A 23,506-nucleotide genomic window follows, 5' to 3' on the forward strand; every position below is an offset into this window, starting at 1 on the left:
ATGATTACAACCAGCAAAATCAGCAGCTGGCTTATCAAGTGGTGCCTGTCATATTTTGATTTACCGTTATCATCCATTTATCACATCTTACTCATAATGTTTCATTTACTTTCTTCTTATTTTCCTGCTAATATTTCAGTCTATCACCTTATTATGAAAACTTCTTCAAAACATTCTTTCACTTTTAGCCCCCCTTGATTCAACTCACTGGCTCTTCGGGTCTCCTAAAACTCTTTCTTTACTAGGGACGAGAGCCATACAAAGGTAAATATTTACCCCTTCTAGGATTCCAATGCCAATCTTCTGAAATTTCTGAATATTTTAGTATTCATATCTGATTGTACTATTCTAGAGTACACCATCTGGGTGTCTCACAAGGAGAACCATTACCACGTTTACAATATCCCTCAGAAATATGAGCTGATGATAACAATCCATCCACAATTTTGGGTTACTCTAACCCTAGCTGGATGCTGATATCCCATCCTTCTCTTAAATTATATTTGTTAGCTCCCACAGGGCATAACTGGAATGGGTGTTATCAAATAAATATATCTTTATTATTGTTGAAAGTAACTCAGAACGCTTATATTTCTCTACCTGAATTGAGAATACAGATAATCCTCACTAACTGGGTACCTCGTATCCTTATTCACCTAACTTCTTTTAATTGTTGAAACTTGTATCTACCTTTTGATTCTCTCATTGCTTTTTACCATAGGGGTAGATAGATATTCATGCCTTAGGGCTCCTTATCAAGAGGCTCACACGTCGTAGTACACACATAATCTACTGAAGGCCTTACATTTACTCATCATAAGCATGATGCAAAATCGATTTCCTCTGACTCAACTCTTCCACAGCCACATTCAATATCTTACCAACTGTCTTTCTGGATGTAGATGTCGTTGTATAACGAATAAAATAGAATTTAGGATTTTGAATTTCTTACAACTGAGCTCTACCACACGATCTAGAGTAAGAAGAAAGAGTGATAGTCCTAAATACCCTGTGGCCTCCTGCTTATAAGTGTGGTGCATAACACACCCATAAACAAGACTCTACTAGACACGGCTTGTAGACTCCCTAGGATAGAACTGCTATGATACCAAGTTTGTCATGCCCCAAACCTGAAGAGGCATGGCTGGCACCCGGTGACATACTCGACCCGAGCGTACCACTCTGTAACTGTGAACTCTGGAGGGTAACCCTCAACTTAGGCCGATGAGGCCATATTCTGAATTATCTAAAAATAACTTCTACAACCAGTAATAACAAATTAAACATCTACATAGGGCTGGTAAAGCCACAATACCGATATAAAAAATGTACAGGACTCGTCTACAAGCCTCTAGGAATAACTGAATTGTATTATGGTCGGGAAAGGGCCTCGACCTACTCATCAAACCTGTATATATAAAATGGAATCCAAGGTATCGACCTGGTAACTCCGAGGAAGTGGAGCTTACCAACCAAGCTGATGTTTGACTTTGTCTACTAGGAAAGTCTATCCAGTTGTCTATTAGTATCTGCAGGCATGAAATGCAGCATCCCCAACAAAAGGGACGTCAGTACGAAATAATGTACCGAGTATGTAAGGCAACATGATAACTAAAATCTGAAACTGAACTGATAATATAATAACTGAAAGTACGTGGGAGTCAAATATAATTTGAAGATATGCTTACCTGCTGATACTGACTCATCTCTCTCAATATAGTAAGTAAAGTAGTTGTCCGCCCCTATAAGGCTCGGTATGTGTAATTGCTCTGCCATAGTAGGCTCGCTCATAGGCGCTCGGCCATACTAGGCTCTGTATCTCGGCCATTCTGGGCTAGCTCATAGGCGCCTGGCCACAGTAGGCTCGGTATATAACTTACCATCTGATCAGAGGTTGCCCAATAGGGGCCTGCCCACTGATTATAGTTCGATGGTGGTGAAAATACCGTAATACTATATATATATATACCCTCTGCTCTCTTGACTGGAAGAAGACAATACTCAATTGAATATAAAGTCCCGATAAGGAAGAAAATTGTAACTTCTGAGACTAGGATAATGTGAATAAATTCATGAATACGAACTTCTCTTTATGTCTCGTTGTCAAACATATGTAGTTACAGGATCATGCCAAAATGAAGGAAAGGTTTAGCCTTAACATACCTTAACTCCGTTGAGTCCTTAATACCTTCCAAGAAATTCTTCAAACAACTCAACTCAATCTACCACAACATAAGGAGATTCAAAATCAGTGCTGAGTAAAGGCTAAGTCCGCTACTTAAACTAGTAGCTCGTTTACGTAAATTTGGGCAGCATCTCCCCTGTAACTAGGCCCTCCTCCAATACCATATACCAACAAAAACAAGAACACAAAAATAACAACATGTAAGCATCATTTTCCAACCTTATATCCATCAAAATATACCACAAAACAGCCCACACACCCTAATCACTTCATACATAAAACGACAACCAAAGTAATGTCAAATAACCTAAAAATAATGTAACGACGAATGACAAGCCCACTATTCCATCATTACGTGGTGTTTCTTCACAAAATTTGTCCTCCAAAACTCCATTAAACAGTAGAAAATAGACAGCCAAAAGGCAACACGAAACAACCCACAAAACAATCCACTACAAGTCAAATAATTCGAACTCATAGTTTCCGATCTCCGTCTCGTGAGTTCTAACTATTAGGAAACGAATTTATCAACCTTCCTTGATATTTAAACACTTAAATACAGAAAGTACATGTTTTCTTAACTATAAAGTACCTTCCAAAACTCAAACTACAATGAAAAAGAGAGGCGATATAGCGATACTTACGTCGTAGGGATTGTTTTAATATTATCGCTACTTGGTTTCGTGCCCCGGATGATAATCTCGTTGGAAACCCTTGAGGATAGCTTGAGAGTAAAGTTAGGGGTCTTATTTGGTCGTGTTCTCTGGAAAATTGAAGAAATAAACGAGATAAGGATATAAATATCCATTTTGTTTGAAAAGTCAAAAGGTGCTACTTGGCACCCTAGCATTGGTCATTCTTCCAAAGCTTATAACTTTTTATCCGGGTGTCGTATGAATGAACGGTTAAGAGCGTAGGAAAATAAATTACAAGACCTTAAATTTTGTATATAATATGTCCCAAAAATACCTCATATAGCACACAAAATATATTTCTCAAAAAGCTCTGTTACAAGGAAAATTCTTAGTCGGCTTTTCCGCAACTTTAATCTGATTTTTCCCAAACTTCATATTTTCTATACAAATATCATATATAGCCATATTATGACTTTAAAATCATTTAAATCATAATTAACAAGTCTTATATTCATTACATCACCTTGGGACGTACATGGTGTAACATGTGTTCCCAGCAGATTTTGTCAATCTAGACTGCCGGGTTGACGAGGAGATTCCCATAATTTTGGGAAAACCATTCTTGGACACTGGGAGAGCTTTAATTTAATTGACTGTGAAACTGGAGATCTCAAATGATACTAAATGATAAAGAAATAACATTCAACGTGCAAAAATCTATGCGGCGACAAAGTGAATTTGCTAACTGCTCTCTAATAGAAGCCATGGATGTAATTTTGGAGGAGGAAGATGAGACCTTGAATTCTAAAGACCCTCTAGCAGCCTGTCTCATGAACTTAGATGAAGTAAATGGAGAGGATTTGGCAGAGTGGGTTCTGGCTCTTGAAGGCCAAGGGTTTTGGAAACGAGAGCTCGAATTTGAGCCTTTGCACTTAGAAGAAAGAAAAATTCCTCCATCTAAGCCATCGATAGAAGAGCCACCAAAGTTGGAACTGAAGCCGCTACTACCTCACCTTAGGTATGCTTTCTCGGGACCTAACTCAACTTTACCTGTTATTATCTCATCTGGTTTGTTAGATGTGCAGAAAGAACAACTTTTGCAGGTATTAAGTGAGTGCAAAACTGCAATTGATTGGACCATTGCAGAATTATGGAGTAATTATGGAATTGTCACTGAGTTCGTATTTAAAAATACTATTTCCAAATATTGAAACCAACATATCTCCTTCATTATAAGGTCAAATGGAGTGATTCAAAAGCCTAACTTGACTAGAATATCACTAGAAATCTATTGGAGGCATCAAAATCAAGTTGTGGGATTGTTTGGAATGAGAAACGAGGTAGAACAGCTGGGCAAAAATATTTAATATCGAGGGTTTGTTCATCGGTCATATTTGGAGTTCTGGAGCTCGGATTGAGACGATATTTGAAGCGATTTTTCACCATATGTGTTGAAGTAAGTGTTCTATACTTGGTTTTGATTATATTTCATGAATCAATCTTCATTTTTGGCATTTGACTGAGGATTTCAAGAGAGAAATTGGGGATTTTGTCTAAAATTTCATAAAGTGAATATTTTGAGTATTGAACATCGATTCGGAGTCGGATTTGAGTGAAACTAATATGGTTGGACTCGTAATCAAATAGATTGTTGTATTTTGTAAGTTTTATCGAGTTCCAAGGTGTGGTCCTGATTTGACGTTTTGGTTGACTTTGGGCGTTTGGTTAAAGATTCGATCTTTATCATTTGGAATTGTTTCCTGTAACGACCCGGCCGGTCATTTTGAGAGTTATAGCCCCGATCCCATATTTAACTGATTCTCTCATATCTATTTTTGCTATTGTGACTTTCCAGGAGGTTTCGTTTTGAGTTTTGGAGTGATTTGGGACACTTAGTCCTTAAACAAAAGCTTAAGTCTTAGAATTTTGACCATAGTCAAAACTGTGTAAAGATGACTCCGGAATAGAGTTTTGTAGGTTCCGTTAGCTCCGTTAGGTGATTTTGGACTTAGGGGCATGTTCGGATTGTGTTTTGGAGGTCCGTAGCTTATTTAGGCTTGAATTAACGAAAGTCGAATTTTTGGAGTTTTGGACCGGTAGTGAAAATTTTGATATCGAGGTTGGATTCTGATTCTGTAAGTTGGAGTAGGTCCGTAATGTTGAATATGACTTGTGTGCAAAATTTGGGATCAATCGGACGTGTTTTGATAGGTTTCGGAATCGGTTGTCTAGTTTTGAAGTTTCAAGTTCTTTAAGTTTGAATTGGAGGGTGATTTGTGATTTTAGCATTTTTGATGTGATTTGAGGGCTCGATTAAGTTTTTATGGTGTTTTAGGACTTGTTGGTGTATTGGGTTGAGGTCCCGGGGGGCTTCGGGTGTGTTTCGGATAGTTAATGGATCAATTTTGGTTTTGGAAGAATAGCTTAAGCTGATGCACCTGGTGTAATCGCACCTTCGCAACTCTGACCGCAGGTGCGAGCCTGCAGAAGCGAGCCAAGGGATGCATGTGCGGTTTGGAAGGAAGAGGCTAGTGGTCGCAGGTGCGGAGGTATAACCGCATCTGCGCATCCGCAGATGCAGAAGATGGAGCACAGAAGCGGTAGGGGCCAGGGCGTGAGGGATCGCAGAAGAAGAAAAATTCCGTAGGAGAAGGCACGCAGGTGCGGCCCATTGCTCGCAGATGTGGACCCAATCCCTTTAAGTCATTTCCTCACATGCGATGGAAATTCTACAGGTGCAACGTCGCAGGTGAGACTATAAGCCGCAAGTGCGAGATTTCTGGACAAAACACTTAAATGCAAGGGTTCGCTATTTTTGCTCATTTTCAACATTTTGAGCTCGGTTTTGGCGATTTCTTGAGAGCAATTTTGAGGGGTTTCTTGAGGTAAGTCCCTTGTGCTTATTTTGATCAATAATCTTTCTTACCCATGTATTTTTCCACCTAGTTAGTGTGTATTTAAGGTGGAAATTGGGAGTGGGAGGCTAGGGATTTGGAAGTTTGATTTGTGGATTTGGAGGGCCATTTGGTGTCGGATTTTAGTAAATTTGATATGGTTAGACTCGTGAGTGAAAGGGCTATCGTATTTTATGACTTTTACCCGATTCAGAAATGTGGAGCCCACGGGCGATTTTTGAGTTAATTTCGGAATTTTCGTTAAAGTACTAACTTCATAAATACGATGAGTCTATTATGGTTGTATTTATGATATGAAATTTCTTTTGGATAGATTTGGGCCATTCAGAGCCGGATATTCGTGGAAAAAGCATTCTTATAGATTGATTTAGCTTAGTTCGAGGTAAGTGGCTTAACTAACCTTGTGTAGGGGAACTCCCCATAAGATTTTGTACTATTTTTGTTATTTGAGCGCCGTGTACGTGAGGTGACGAGTACGTACACGGGCTAATTGTGTAAAAACCCGATTTTCTACTAAGTAATAACCTCATTTCTTTCTTATTTGAGTTTCATCAACATGTGTAGTATCCTGCTAGATTAGAATAGCATGCCTTCTTGCCTTAACTATTTACTTGAACTATGTGCAGCATGTTTAGTGAATTTACATGTCCTTCCTTAATTGATACTTAAGTTGAACTGTAGAATTTCATGACGTGATTATTGAATTCTATTATTTTTTGCTGCATATTTACTTTGGGACTACGGAACGGTATTCCGGGAGATCCCCATGTACTGCCTATTTACCTTTGGACTACGGAACGGTATTCCGGGAGATCCCCCTGTACTGCATATTTACTTTGGGACTACGGAACGGTATTTCGGGAGATCCCCCTGCACTGCATATTTACTTTGGGACTACGAAACGGTATTTCGGGAGATCCCCCCTGTACTGCATATTTACTTTGGTACTATGGAATGGTATTCTGGAAGATCCCCCTGTACTGCATATTTACTTTGGGACTACGGAACGGAATTTCAGGAGATCCCCCTGCACTGCATATTTACTTTGGGACAACGGAATGGTATTCCGGGAGATCCCCCCCTGTACTGCATATTTACTTTGGTACTACGGAACGGTATTCTTGGAGATCCCCTGCACTGCATATGTACGTTGGGACTACAGAACAGTATTTCGGGAGATCCCCCTGTACTGCATATTTACTTTGGGACTACAGAATAGTATTCCGGGAGATCCTCATGCACTGCATATTTACTTTGGGACTACGGAACGGTATTCCGGGAGATCCCCCTGTACTACATATTTACTTTGGGACTACGGAATGGTATTCCGGGAGATCCCTTGTTGTGTTTCTGTGTACTGAGCTGCCACCTTCTATGATTTCATTCTTGTAAATTTCAGCCTTTACTTTACTGCGGTATTACACTCTGTCTTGTTTTATTATATATTTACCAGTAGGGCCCTGACCTGACCTCGTCACAACTCGACCGAGGTTAGGCTTGGAATTTACTGGGTACCGATTGTGGTGTACTCATGCTACTCTATTCACATGTCTTTCGTGTGCAGATCCAGTGCTCCTTATCAGCCGCACTTTCAGTGAACCGGGACTGCTTTGGAGACTTCAAGGTATATCTACCGCGTCTGCAGACCTCGGAGTCCCCTTCTACTTCTCCCCATGTCCATTATCTTCTGTATTTTATTTTGATAGACTCTGATGTATAGAGACACTAGATGTTTTCTCCTGTAGTTTGTGATTCACGATGTTCCGGGTTTTGGGATTGTTGTGTATTTTTTTGAATAGTTGGTTAAATTTATATTTTATTTCATTATTCCGCAAAATGTTAGGCTTACCTAGTTGTAGAGACTAGGTGTCGTCACGACGTCACACGGAAGGGAAATTGGATAGTGACAAGTTGGTATCAGAGCTCTAGGTTCATAGGTGTCGTGAGTCACAAGCCCGTTTATTAGAGTCTCGCGGATCGGTATGGAGACGTCTATACTTATCTTCGGGAGGCTATGGAACTGTTAGGAAACTTTCACTACTTTGATTCCTTGTCGTGCAAAAATTGTTGACTTCAAAGATTCTAAACTTATGTATTCTATTCTCTCACAGATGGTGAGGACACATACAAGCAAATCTAATGAACAGGCACCTGCGCCTCCTACCAGAGCCGCGAGTGGCCGGAGACGGGGTAGAGGGCAAGGACGTCCACATGGTACAGCTAGAGCACCCACACGAGCTGCTACAGAGGAGCCCCCAGTAGCTCCAGCTGGAGGGCAGACACCTGAGGTACCTGTTTCTGCACCAACCCTCCAGGAGACTCTAGCCAAATTTCTGACCATGTTCAATACCTTTGCTCAGGCTGGATTGATTCCACTTGCTCCTGCCATATCTCAGGCCGGGGGAGGAGCACAGACTCCCGTTGTCGGTACTCCAGAGCAGCGGGTTCAGGTCGACCAGGTTCCAGAGATTGTACCAATGCAACCGGTAGCTCCAGCTTAGCCTGAAGTTAGGGCAGCAGCTTCTAAGGTGGAGCAACTCAGACTTGAGAGGTACAAGAATTACCACCCACCTGCTTTCAGCGGATTGGCTACAGATGATGCCCAGGGTTTCCTGGAGGAGTGTCATCGTATTCTCCGTACTATGGGTGTAGCGGAGACGAGCGGGGTTTCTTTTACTGCATTCTAGCTTAGAGGAGCAGCCTATCAGTGGTGGCATGCTTATGAGTTAGGTAATCCGGCTGAGGCAGCTTCACTTACATGGACTCAGTTCTCGGACAGACTTTTGAGGGACTATGTCCCTCAGAGACTCAGGGACTCATGGAGCGCAGAGTTTGAACAGCTATGCCAGAGTGCTATGATAGTGTCGGAGTAAGCAGTCCATTTCAGCGATTTGGCCCGACATGCACCGATCTTAGTTGCCACAATTTGAGAGAGGGTTCAAGGGTTTATTGAGGGACTCCATCCCAGCATCCGGAGTAGTATGACCAGGGAGTTGGAGATGGATATTTCTTATCAGCAGGTTGTGAGTATTTCTAGGAGATTTGAGAGCATATTTGCCTGGGATAGAGAGGAGAGGGAGGCCAAGAGGTCTCGAGAGACTGGTTATTATTTTGGAACTCGTGTTCCAGCACCTCGCCATGGTAGGGGTTATGTGAGCCGCCCCGTTCATTCAGTTCTTCCAGCTGTCAGCGATGTTCTAGCTCCTCCTTGGCCCCGTGAGCCTTATTACGCACCGCCAGTATCTAGTGTGCCTCCTGCACAAGGTGTTCCTAGCGGCCAGTTCAGCAGACCTGGCCCGAGCCAGTCACACCAGCCACGCCCTCCTAGAGCTTGTTTTGAGTATGGTGACACTCGGCATGTGGTGAGGGATTTCCCCAGGATTAGGAAGGGTGCACCTCCACATACTTCTCAGCCACAACGTGCTCCACCGGGTCCTCAGGCTCTGATTACAGTACCAGCTGTTACCCCACCTGCTTAGCCAGCTCGATGTGGAGGTCAGGGAGGTAGAGGTCACCCTAGAGGGGTAGGCCAGGCCAGATATTATGCACTTCCTACTTGTACAAAGGCAGTTTCTTCCGATTTTATCATTACATGTATTGTTCTGGTCTGTCATAGAGATGCGTCGGTATTATTTGACCCAGGATCTACATATTCTTATGTGTTCTATTATTTTGCGCCGTATTTGTTTGTATCTTGGGTTTCTTTGAGTTCCCCTATTTATGTGTCTACTCTTGTGGGAGATTCTATTATTGTGGACCCCGTGTATCAGTCTTGTTTGGTTGCTCTTAGTGATTTTGAGACCAGAGCTGATTTATTATTGCTCAGCATGGTGGAATTTGATATTAATTTGGGCATGGACTGGTTGTTGCCCTATTATGCTATTCTTGATTGTCACGCTAAAATCGTGACGCTGGCTATGCCAGGTTTATATCAATTAGAGCTAAGAGGTACCTTAGAGTATACTCCCAGCAGAGTTATCTATTTTCTTAAGGCTCAACGAATGGTTGAGAAGGGGTGTGACGCATATCTAGCTTATGTGAGAGATGTCAATATTGATACCCCTACAGTCGAGTCAGTTCCAGTAGTGAGGGAATTTCCATATGTGTTTCCAGCTGATCTTCCAGGCATGCCGCCCGATAGAGATATTGATTTTGGCATTAATTTATTGGCGGGCATTCAGCCCATCTCTATTCCTCCATATCGTATGGCTCCTCTTGAGTTGAAGGAGTTGACAGAGCAGTTACAGGAGTTTCTTGATAAGGGCTTCATTCGGCCCAGTGTATCACCTTGGGGTGCTCCTTTCCTGTTTGTGAAGCAGAAGGATGGTTCTATTTGGATGTGTATTGATTACTGCCAGTTGAACAAAGTCACAGTGAAGAACAGGTATCCATTGCCTCGTATTGATGACTTATTTGATCAATTGCAGGGTGCCAGAGTGTTTTCCAAGGTTGACTTACGTTTAGGTTATCATCAGTTGAAGATTCGGGAGCCAAATATTACGAAGACTACTTTCAGGACAAGATATGGTCACTATGAGTTTCTTGTTATGTCTTTTGGGCTGACCAATGCCCCAATAGCTTTTATGCACTTGATGCACAATGTGTTACAGCTTTATCCTGACTCATTTGTCATTGTGTTTATTGATGACATTCTGGTATACTCCTGGAGTCGGGAGGATCATAAGCAGCACCTGAGGATTGCACTTCAGACCTTAAGAGAAAAGAAGTTATATGTAAAATTTTCAAAGTGTGAGTTCTGGCTAGACTCGATGGCATTCTTGGGTCATAGAGTATCGAGTGAGGGGATCCAGTTGGATTCGAAGAAGATTGAAGTAGTGCAAAGTTGGCCCAGACCATCCTCAGCTACAGAGATCCGATGTTTTCTTGGTTTGGCGGTATATTACCCTCGATTTGTAGAGGGTTTCTCATCTATTGCAGCACCTATGACCAGGCTGACCCAGAAGGGTGCTGCGTTCAGGTGGACAGAGAAATGTGAGGAGAGCTTTTAGAAGCTCAAGACAATATTGACTACGGCCCCAGTATTGGTATTGCCTACATGTTCGGGGTCTTATTCTGTATATTGTGATGCATCGCGGATTGGTCTCGGTGCGGTGTTGATGTAGGATGGTAGGGTGATTGCCTACGCGTCCAGCAAACTGAAGGTACATGAAAAGAACTATCCTGTCCACGACCTTGAGTTAGTAGCTATTGTTCACGCCTTGAAGATTTGGTAGCATTATTTGTATAGTGTTCCTTGTGAGATTTACACCGATCATCGGAGTCTGCAGCATCTGTTCAAGCAGAAGGATCTTAATTTGCGTCAGAGGAAGTGGTTGGAGCTATTTAAGGATTATGATATTACCATTTTGTACCACCCTGGGAAGGACAATGTGGTGGCCGATGCTCTAAGTCGCCGGGCGGAGAGTTTGGGGAGCTTAACATATCTACCTGCAGTAGAGAGGCCCATGACGTTGAATGTTTAGGCCTTAGCCAGCCAGTTTGTGAGATTGGATATTTCTAAGCCGAGTCGAGTATTGGCAGCTTCACTTACATGGACTCAGTTCTCGGACATGCTTTTGAGGGAATATGTCCCTCAGAGCCTCAGGGACTCATGGCGTATGGAGTTTGAACAGCTACGCCAGGGTGCTATGACTGTGTTGGAGTATGCAGTCCATTTCAGCGATTTGGCCCGACGTGCACCGACCTTAGTTGCCATATTTTGAGAGAGGGTTCAACGGTTTATTGAGGGACTCCATCCCAGCATCCGGAGTAGTATGACCAGGGAGTTGGGGATGGATATTTCTTATCAGCAGGTTGTGAGTATTGCCAGGAGATTTGAGGGCATGCTTGCTCGGGATAGAGAGGAGAGGGAGGCCAAGAGGTCTCGAGAGACTGGTTATTATTTTGGAACTCGTGTTCCAGCACCTCGCCATGGTAGGGGTTATGTGAGCCGCCCCGTTCATTTAGTTCTTCCAGCTGTCAGCGGTGTTCTAGCTCCTCCTCGGCCCCATGAGCCTTATTATGCACCGCCAATATCTAGTGTGCCTCCTGCACAGGGTGTTCCTAGCGGCCAGTCACACCAACCACGCCTTCCTAGAGCTTGTTTTGAGTGTGGTGACACTCGGCATATGGTGAGGGAATTCCCCATGATTAGGAGGGGTGCACCTCCACAGACTTCTCAGCCACAGCGTGCTCCACCGGGTCCTCAGGCTCTGATTACAGCACCAACTGTCACCCGACCTGCTTAGCCAGCTCGATGTGGAGGTCGGGGAGGTATAGGTCGCCCTAGAGGGAGAGGCCATGCCAGATATTATGCACTTCCTGCTTGTACAGAGGCATTTCTTTCTGATTCTGTTATTACATGTATTGTTCTTGTCTGTCATAGAGATGTGTTAGTATTATTTGACCCAGGCTCTACATATTATTATGTGTCCTATTATTTTGCCCCGTATTTGGGCGTATCTTGGGATTCTTTGAGTTTCCCTATTTATGTGTCTACTCTTGTGGGAGATTCTCTTATTATAGACCGCGTGTATCGGTCGTGTTTGATTGCTCTTAGTGGTTTTGAGACCAGAGATGATTTATTATTGCTCAGCATGGTGGACTTTGATATTATTTTGGGCATGGACTGGTTGTCACCGCATTATGCTATTCTTGATTGTCACGCTAAAACCATGACACTGGATATGCCAGGTTTACAACGATTAGAGTGAAGAGGTACCTTAGAGTATACTCCCAGCAGAGTTATATCTTTTCTTAAGGCTCAACGAGTTGAGAAGGGGTGTGACGCGTATCTAACTTATGTGAGAGATGTCAATATTGATACCCCTACAATCGAGTCAGTTCTAGTAGTGAGGGATTTTCCATATGTATTTCCAGCTGATCTTCCAGGCATGCTGCCCGACAGAGATATTGATTTTGGCATTGATTTGTTGCCGGGCACTCAGCCCATCTCTATTCCTCCATCTCGTATGGCTCCTCCTGAGTTGAAGGAGCAGTTATAGGAGTTGCTTGATAAGGGCTTCATTCGGCCCAGTGTATCACCTTGGGGTGATCCTGTCTTATTTGTGAAGTAGAAGGATGGTTCTATGCGGATGTGTATTGATTACTGCCAGTTGAACAAAGTCACAGTGAAGAACAGGTATCCATTGCCTCGTATTGATGAATTATTTGATCAATTACAGGGTGCCAGAGTGTTTTCCAAGGTTGACTTACGTTTAGGTTATCATCAGTTGAAGATTCGGGAGCCAGATATCCCAAATACTGCTTTCAAGACCAGATATGGTCACTATGAGTTTCTTGTTATGTCGTTTGGGTTGACCAATGCCCCAATAGCTTTTATGCACTTGATGCACAGTGTGTTTCGGCCTTATCTTGACTCATTCCTCATTGTGTTTATTGATGACATTCTGGTATACTCCCGGAGTCGGGAGGATCATGAGCAGCACCTGAGGACTATGCTTCAGACCTTAAGAGAAAAGAAGTTATATGCAAAATTTTCCAAGCGTGAGTTCTGGCTAGACTCGGTGGCATTCTTAGGTCATAGAGTATCAAGTGAGGGGATCCAGGTGGATCGGAAGAAGATTGAAGTAGTGCAAAGTTGGCCCAGACCATCCTCAGCTACAGAGATCCGATGGTTTCTTGGTTTGGCGGTATATTACCGTCGATTTGTAGAGGGTTTCTCATCTATTGCAGCACCTATGACCAGGCTGACCCAGAAGGGTGCTCCGTTCAGGTGGACAAAGGAATGTGAGGAGAGCTTTCAAAAGCTCAAGAGAACTTTGACTACGGCCCCCGTATTGATATTGCCTACAGGTTCGGGGTCTTATTCTGTATATTGTGATGCATCGCGGATTGGTCTCAGCGCGGTATTGATGCAGGATGGTAGGGTGATTGCCTACGCATCCAGAAAACTGAAGGTACATGAAAAGAACTATCATGTCCACGACCTTGAGTTAGCAGCTATTGTTCACGCCTTGAATATTTGGCGGCATTATTTGCACGGTGTTCCTTGTGAGATTTACACCAATCACCACAGTCTGCAGCATCTATTCAAGCAGATGGATCTTAATTTGCGTCAGAGGAAGTGGTTGGAGCTATTTAAGGATTATGATATTACCATTTTGTACCACCCTGGGAAGGACAATGTGGTGGCCGATGCTTTGAGTCACCGGGCGGAGAGTTTGGGGAGCTTAGCATATCTACCAATAGCAGAGAGGCTCATGACGTTGGATGTTTAGGCCTTAGCCAGCCAGTTTGTGAGATTGGATATTTCTAAGCCGAGTCGAGTATTGGCAGCTTCACTTACATGGACTCAGTTCTCGGACATGATTTTGAGGGAATATGTCCCTCAGAGCCTCAGGGACTCATGGCGCACGGAGTTTGAGCAGCTACGCCAGGGTGCTATGACTGTGTTGGAGTATGCAGTCCATTTCAGTGATTTGGCCCGACGTGCACCGACCTTAGTTGCCATATTTTGAGAGAGGGTTCAACGGTTTATTGAGGGACTCCATCCCAGCATCTGGAGTAGTATGACCAGGGAGTTGGAGATGGATATTTCTTATCAGCAGGTTGTGAGTATTGCCAAGAGATTTAAGGGCATGTTTTCTCGGGATAGAGAGGAGAGGGAGGCCAAGAGGTCTCGAGAGACTGGTTATTATTTTGGAACTCGTGTTCCAGCACCTCGCCATGGTAGGGGTTATGTGAGCCGCCCTGTTCATTTAGTTCTTCCAGCTGTCAGCGGTGTTCTAGCTCCTCCTCGGCCCCATGAGCCTTATTATGCATCGCCAGTATCTAGTGTGCCTCCTGCACAGGGTGTTCCTAGCGGCCAGTCACACCAGCCACGCCTTCCTAGAGCTTGTTTTGAGTGTGGTGACACTCGGCATGTGGTGAGGGAATTCCCCATGATTAGGAGGGGTGCACCTCCTCAGACTTCTCAGCCACAGCGTGCTCCACCGGGTCCTCAGGCTCTGATTACAGCACCAACTGTCACCCGACCTGCTTAGCCAGCTCGATGTGGAGGTCGGGGAGGTATAGGTCACCCTAGAGGGAGAGGCCATGCCAGATATTATGCACTTCCTTCTTGTACAGAGGCATTTTTTTTTCTGATTCTGTTATTACATGTATTGTTCTAGTCTGTCATAGAGATGTGTTAGTATTATTTGACCCAGGCTCTACATATTATTATGTGTCCTATTATTTTGCCCCGTATTTGGGCGTATCTTGGGATTCTTTGAGTTCCCCTATTTATGTGTCTACTCTTGTGGGAGATTCTCTTGTTATAGACCGCGTGTATCGGTCGTGTTTGATTGCTCTTAGTGGTTTTGAGACCAGAGATGATTTATTATTGCTCAGCATGGTGGACTTTGATATTATTTTGGGCATGGACTGGTTGTCGCCGCATTATGCTATTCTTGATTGTCACGCTAAAACCATGACGCTGGATATGCCAGGTTTACAATGATTAGAGTGAAGAGGTACCTTAGAGTATACTCCCAGCAGAGTTATATCTTTTCTTAAGGCTCAACGAATAGTTGAGAAGGGGTGTGACGCGTATCTAACTTATGTGAGAGATGTCAATATTGATACCCCTACAATCGAGTCAGTTCTAGTAGTGAGGGATTTTCCATATGTATTTTCAGCTGATCTTCTAGGCATGCTGCCCGACAGAGATATTGATTTTGGCATTGATTTGTTGTCGGGCACTCAGCCCATCTCTATTCCTCCATCTCGTATGGCTCCTCCTGAGTTGAAGGAGCAGTTACAGGTGTTGCTTGATAAGGGCTTCATTCGGCCCAGTGTATCACCTTGGGGTGATCCTGTCTTATTTGTGAAGTAGAAAGATGGTTCTATGCGGATGTGTATTTATTACTGCCAGTTGAACAAAGTCACAGTAAAGAACAGGTATCCATTGCCTCGTATTGATGAATTATTTGATCAATTACAGGGTGCCAGAGTGTTTTCCAAGGTTGACTTACATTTAGGTTATCATCAGTTGAAGATTCGGGAGCCAGATATCCCGAATACTGCTTTCAAGACCAGGTATGGTCACTATGAGTTTCTTGTTATGTCGTTTGGGTTGACCAATGCCCCAATAGCTTTTATGCACTTGATGCACAGTGTGTTCTGGCCTTATCTTGACTAATTGATCATTGTGTTTATTGACGACATTCTGGTATACTCCTGGAGTCGGGAGGATCATGAGCAGCACCTAAGGACTATGCTTCAGACCTTAAGAGAAAAGAAGTTATATGCAAAATTTTCAAAGCGTGTGTTCTGGCTAGACTCGGTGGCATTCTTAGGTCATAGAGTATCGAGTGAGGGGATCCAGGTGGATCGGAAGAAGATTGAAGTAGTGCAAAGTTGGCCCAGACCATCCTCAGCTACAGAGATCCGATGTTTTCTTGGTTTGGCGGTATATTACTGTCGATTTGTAGAGGGTTTCTCATCTATTGCAGCACCTATGACCAGGCTGACCCAGTAGGGTGCTCCGTTTAGGTGGACAAAGGAATGTGAGGAGAGCTTTCAAAAGCTCAAGAGAACTTTGACTACGGCCCCAGTATTGATATTGCCTACAGGTTCAGGGTCTTATTCTGTATATTGTGATGCATCGCGGATTGGTCTCAGCGCGGTATTGATGCAGGATGGTAGGGTGATTGCCTACGCATCCAGAAAACTGAAGGTACATGAAAAGAACTATCATGTCCACGACCTTGAGTTAGCAGCTATTGTTCACGCCTTGAATATTTGGCGGCATTATTTGCACGGTGTTCCTTGTGAGATTTACACCAATCACCGCAGTCTGCAGCATCTGTTCAAGCAGAAGGATCTTAATTTGCGTCAGAGGAAGTGGTTGGAGTTATTTAAGGATTATGATATTACCATTTTGTACCACCCTGGGAAGGACAATGTGGTGGCCGATGCTTTGAGTCACCGGGCGGAGAGTTTGGGGAGCTTAGCATATCTACCAGCAGCAGAGAGGCCCATGACATTGGATGTTTAGGCCTTAGCTAGCCAGTTTGTGAGATTGGATATTTCTAAGCCGAGTCGAGTATTAGCAGCTTCACTTACATGGACTCAGTTCTCGGACATGCTTTTGAGGGAATATGTCCCTCAGAGCCTCAGGGACTCATGGCGCATGGAGTTTGAGCAGCTACGCCAGGGTTCTATGACTGTGTTGGAGTATGCAGTCCATTTCAGCGATTTGGCCCGACGTGCACCGACCTTAGTTGCCACAATTTGAGAGAGGGTTCAACGGTTTTTTGAGGGACTCCATCCCAGCATCCGGAGTAGTATGACCAGGGACTTGGAGATGGATATTTCTTATCAGCAGGTTGTGAGTATTGCCAGGAGATTTCAGGGCATGTTTGCCTGAGATAAAGAGGAGAGGGAGGCCAAGAGGTCTCGAGAGACTGGTTATTATTTTGGAGCTCGTGTTCCAGCACCTCACCATGATAGGGGTTATGTGAGCCACCCCATTCATTCAGTTCTTCCAGCCGTCAGCGATGTTCTAGCTCCTCCTTGGCTCCATGAGCCTTATTATGCACCGTCAGTATCTAGTGTGCCTCTTACAGAGGGTGTTCATAGCGGCCAGTCCAGCAGACCTGGACCGAGCCAGTCACACTAGCCACGCCTTCCTAGAGCTTGTTTTGAGTGTGGTGACACTCGGCATGTGGTAAGGGAATTCCCCAGGATTAGGAGGGGTGCACCTCCACAAACTTATTAGCCACATCGTGCTCCACCGGGTCCTCAGGCTCTGATAACAGCACCAGCTGTCACCCGACCTGCTTAGCCAGCTCGATGTGGAGGTCGGGGAGGTAGAGGTCGCCCTAGAGGGGGAGGCCAGGCAAGATATTATGCATTTCCTGCTTGTACAGAGGCAGTTTCTTCTGATTCTATCATTACATGTATTGTTCTGGTCTGTCATAGAGATGCGTCGGTATTATTTGACCCAGACAATACATATTCTTATGTGACCTATTATTTTGCCCCGTATTTGGGAGTATCTTGGGATTCTTTGAGTTCCCCTATTTATGTGTCTACTCTTGTGGGAGATTCTCTTGTTGTGGACCGCGTGTATCGGTCGTGTTTGATTGCTCTTAGTGGTTTTGAGACCAGGGCTTATTTATTATTGCTCAACATGGTGGACTTTGATATTATTTTGGGCATAGACTGGTTGTCGCCCCATTATGCTAATCTTGATTGTCACGCTAAAATCATGACGCTGGCTATGCCAGGTTTACATCAATTAGAGTGAAGAGGTACCTTAGAGTATACTCCCAGCAAAGTTATCTCTTTTCTTAAGGCTTAACGAATGATTGAGAAGGGGTGTGACGCGTATCTAGCTTATGTGAGAGATGTCAATATTGATACCCCTACAGTCGAGTCAGTTCCAGTAGTGAGGGATTTTCCATATGTGTTTCCAGCTGATCTTCCAGGCATGCCGCCCGATAGAGATATTGATTTTGGCATTAATTTATTGGCGGGCATTCAGCCCATCTCTATTCCTCCATATCGTATGGCTCCTCCTGAGTTGACGGAGCAGTTACAGGAGTTGCTTGATAAGGGCTTCATTTGGCCTAGTGTATCACCTCGGGGTGCTCCTGTCTTATTTGTGAAGTAGAAGGATGGTTCTATGCGGATGTGTATTGATTACCGCCAGTTGAACAAAGTCACAATGAAGATTAGGTATCTATTGCCTCGTATTGATGACTCATTTGATCAATTACAGGGTGCCAGAGTGTTTTCCAATGTTGACTTACATTTAGGTTATCATCAGTTGAAGATTCGGGAGCCAAATATCCCGAAGACTTCTTTCAGGACCAGATATGGTCATTATGAGTTTCTTGTTATGTCTTTTGGGCTGACCAATGCCCCAATAGCTTTTATACACTTGATGCACAATGTGTTCCGGCCTTATCTTAACTCATTCGTCATTGTGTTTATTGACGACATTTTGGTATACTCCCAGAGTCGGGAGGATCATGAGCAGCACCTGAGGACTGCGCTTCAGACCTTAAGAGAAAAGAAGTTATATGCAAAATTTTCAAAGTGTGAGTTCTGGCTAGACTCGGTGGCATTCTTGGGTCATAGAGAATCGAGTGAGGGGATCCAGGTGGATCGGAAGAAGATTGAAGTAGTGCAAAGTTGGCCCAGACCATCCTCAGCTACAGAGATTCAATGTTTTCTTGGTTTAGAGGTATTTTACCATCTATTTGTATAGGGTTTCCCATCTATTGCAGCACCTATGGCCAGGCTGACCCAGAAGGGTGCTCCGTTCAGGTGGACAGAGGAATGTGCCCCGGTATTGGTATTGCCTACAGGTTCGGGGTCTTATTCTGTATATTGTGATGCATCGCGGAATTGTCTCGGTACGGTGTTGATGCAGGATAGTAGGGTGATTGCCTACGCGTCCAGAAAACTGAAGGTACATGAAAAGAACTATCATGTCCATGACCTTGAGTTAGCAGCTATTGTTCACGCCTTGAAGATTTGGCGGCATTATTTGTACGGTGTTCCTTGTGAGATTTACACCGATCACCGGAGTCTGCAGCATCTTTTCAAGCAGAAGGATCTTAATTTACGTCAGAGGAAGTGGTTGGAGCTATTTAAGGATTATGATATTAGCATTTTGTACCACCCTGGGAAGGCCAATATGGTGGCTGATGCTCTGAGTCGCCGGGCGGAGAGTTTGGGGAGCTTAGCATATCTACCAGCAGTAGAGAGGCCCATGACGTTGGATGTTCAGGCCTTAGCTAGCCAGTTTGTGAGATTGGATATTTCTAAGCCGAGTCGAGTATTGGCTTGTGTGATCTCTCGGTCTTCTCTTTATGATCATATCAGTATGATGAACCCCATCTGCTTGTCCTTAAGGACACGGTCCAGCACGGTGATGCTAAGGAGGTCACTATTGGAGTTGATGGTGCATTGGGGATGCAGAGCAGGCTATGTGTGCCCAATGTAGATGGTTGGCTTGAGTTTATTCTCTAGGAGGCTCACAGTTCGCGGTACTCTATTTATCTGGGTGCCGCAAAGATGTATCAGGACTTGAAACAACTTTACTGGTGGAGGAGAATGAAGAAGAACATAGTAGAGTATGTGGCTCAATTTCTGAATTGCCAGCAGGTAAAATATGAGCATCAACGACCAGGTGGATTGCTTAAGAAGTTAGAGATTCCGGAGTGGAAATGGGAGCGGATCACTATGGATTTCGTTGTTGGACTCCCACGGACTCCGCGGAGGTTTGATGTAGTTTTGGGGATTGTAGATAGGCTGACCAAGTCGGCTCATTTCATTCTTGTGATGACTACCTATTCTTCCGAGCAGCTAGCTCGAATCTATATCCGCGAGATCGTCAGGCTTCATGGCGTACCGGTATCTATCATCTCTGACCGGGGTACGCAGTTTACATAATGATTTTGGAGAGCCGCACAACAAGAGTTAGGTACTCGGGTTGAGTTGAGCACAACATTTCACCCTCAAACGGACGGATAGTCCGAGCGCACTATTCAGATACTGGAAGATATGCTCCGTGCTTGTGTGATAGATTTTGGGGGTAGTTGGGACCAATTCTTGCCACTTGCGGAGTTTGCCTAAAACAACAGTTATCAGTCTAGCATTGAGATGGCACTGTATGAGGCTCTGTATGGTAGGCGGTATCGGTCCCCAGTGGGATGGTTTGAGCCGGACGAGGCTAGATTATTGGGTATAGACTTGGTTCAGGATACCTTGGAAAAGGTAAAGGTGATTTAGGATAGGCTTCGCACAGCCCAGTCCAGGCAGAAGAGTTATGCAGATCAAAAGGTTCGCGATGTGGCATTCATGGTTGGAGAGCGAGGCTTGCTCCGGGTTTCGCCTATGAAAGGCGTTATGAGGTTTAGAAAGAAGGGAAAGCTGAGCCCAAGGTTCATTGGACCATTTGAGGTGTTGCGGCGAGTTGGGGAGGTTACTTATGAGCTTGCCTTGCCTCCCAGTCTAGCAGGAGTTCATTCAGTATTCCATGTTTCTATGATCCGGAAGTATCACAGCGATCCGTCCCATGTGTTAGATTTCAGCTCAGTCTAATTGGACAAGGATCTATCTTATGTTGAGGAGCAAGTGGCTATTTTAGGCAGGCAGGTCAGAAAGCTAAGGTCAAAGAACATTGCTTCTGTGAAGGTTTAATGGAGGGGAGAGCCGATCGAGGAGGCGACTTGGGAGACCGAGCATGTTACGCACATCCGTTACCCTCACCTTTTCACCACTTAAGGTATGTCTTTATGTTCATTTGAGGACGAACGATTGTTTTTAGAGGGGAAGGATGTAATGACCCGGCCAGGCATTTTGAGAGTTATATCCCCGATCCCCAATTTAACTGCTTCTCCCATATCTATTTATGCTATTGTGACTTTCCGGGAGGTTTCGTTTTGGTTTTTGGAGTGATTTGGGACACTTAGTCCCTAAACGAAAGCTTAAGTCTTAGAATTTTGACCATAGTCGGAACTGTGTAAAGACGAATCAGGAATGGAGTTCTGTCGGTACCGTTAGGTGATTTTGTACTTAGGGGCATGTCCGGATTGTGTTTTGGAAGTCCGTAGCTTATTTAGGCTTGAATTGGCGAAAGTGAAATTTTTGAAGTTTTGGACCGGTAGTGAAAATTTTGATACCGGGGTCGGATTCAGATTTCGGAAGTTGGAGTAGGTCCGTAATGTTGAATATTACTTGGGTTCAAAATTTGGGGTCAATCGGATGTGGTTTGATAGGTTTCGGCATCGGTTGTAGAGTTTTAAAATTTCAAGTTCTTTAAGGTTGAATTGGAGGGTGATTCGTGATTTTAGCATTGTTTGGTGTGATTTGAGGGCTCGACTAAGTTTGTATGGTGTTTTAGGACTTATTGGTGTATTGGGTTGAGGTCCCGGGGGCTTCGGGTGTGTTTCGGATGGTTAATAGATCAAATTTAGTTTTGGAAGAATAGCTGAAGGTGCTGCACCTGGTGTAATCGCACCTGTGCAACACTGACCGCAAGTGCGAGCCCGCAGAAGCGAGCCAAAGGGCACATGTGCGGTTTGGAAGGAAGAGGCCAGAGGTCGCAGGTGCAGAGGTATAACCGCATCTGCGCATCCGCAGATGCGGAAGATGGAGCGCAGAAGCAGAAGGGGCCAGGGCGTGAGGGATCGCAGAAGCGGAAATATTCTACAGGAGCGGGCGTGCAGGTGCGGCCCAATGCTCGCAGATGCGGACCCAATCCCCTTAAGTAATTTCCGCACCTGTGATGGAAATTCCACAGGTGCGGCGTCGCAGGTTCGACTATGGGCCGCAGGTGTGAGATTTCTGGACAGAACACTTAAATGCAAGAGTTCGCGATTTTTGCTCATTTTCAACATTTTGAGCTCGGGTTTGGCGATTTCTTGAGAGCATTTTTGAGGGTTTTCTTGAGGTAAGTCCCTTGTGCTTATTTTGATCAATAATCTTGCTTCCCCATGTATTTTCCCACCTAGTTAGTGTGAATTTAAGGTGGAAATTGTGAGTGGGAGGCTAGGGATTTGGAAGTTCGATTTGTGGATTTGGAGGACCATTTGCTGTCGGATTTTAGCAAATTTGATATGGTTAGACTCGTGAGTGAACGAGATTTCGTATTTTATGACTTTTACCTGATTCCGAGATGTGGGTCCCACAGGCGATTTTTGAGTTAATTTTGAAATTTTAGTTAAAGTATTGACTTCATTAATTCGATGAGTCTATTATGGTTATATTTATGATATGAAATTGCTTTTGGCTATATTTGGGCCATTCGGAGCCGGATATTCGTGGAAAAAGCATTCTTACGGATTGAGTTAGCTTGGTTCGAGGTAAGTGGCTTGCCTAACCTTTTGTGGGGGAACTCCCCCTAAGATTTTGTACTATTTTTGATATATGAGCGTCTTGTACGTGAGGTGACGAGTACGTACACGGGCTAATTGTGTAAAAACCCAATTTTCTACTAAGTAATAACCTGAATTCTTTCTTATTTGAGTTTCATCAGCATGTGTAGTATCCTGCTAGATTAGAATAACATGCCTACTTGCCTTAACTATTTACTTGAACTACGTGCAACATGTTTAGTCAATTTACATGTCCTTCCTTAACTGATACTTAAGTTGAACTGTAGAATTTCATGCCGTGATTATTGAATTCTATTGTTTTTCGCTGCATATTTACTTTGGGACTACGGAACGGTATTCCGGGAGACCCCCCTGTACTGCATATTTACTTTGGAACTACGGAACGGTATTCCGGGAGATCCACCTGCACTGCATATTTACTTTGGGACTACGAAACGATATTCCGGGAGATCCCCTCCTGTACTGCATATTTACTTTGGGACTACGGAACGGTATTCCGGGAGATCCCCCTGCACTGCATATTTACTTTGGGACTACGAAACGGTATTCCGGGAGATCCCCTGTACTGCACATTTACTTTAGGACTACGGAACGGTATTTCGGGAGATCCCCCTGTATTGCATATTTACTTTGGGACTACGGAACGGTATTCCGGGAGATCCCCTGTTGTGTTTTTGTGTACTGAGCTGTTACTTTCTATGATTTCATTCTTGTAAATTTTAGCCTTTATTTTACTGCGGTATTACACTCTATCTTGTTTTATTATATATTTACCAGTAGGGCCCTGACCTGACCTCGTCACTACTCGACCGAGGTTAGGCTTGGTACTTACTAGGTACTGATTGTGGTGTACTCATGCTACTCTCTGTACATGTGTTTCGTGTGCAGATCCAGGTGGTTCTTATCAGCTGC

Source organism: Nicotiana tomentosiformis, chromosome 12 (assembly GCF_000390325.3).
Source record: "Nicotiana tomentosiformis chromosome 12, ASM39032v3, whole genome shotgun sequence".
Taxonomy (NCBI): Eukaryota; Viridiplantae; Streptophyta; class Magnoliopsida; order Solanales; family Solanaceae; genus Nicotiana; species Nicotiana tomentosiformis.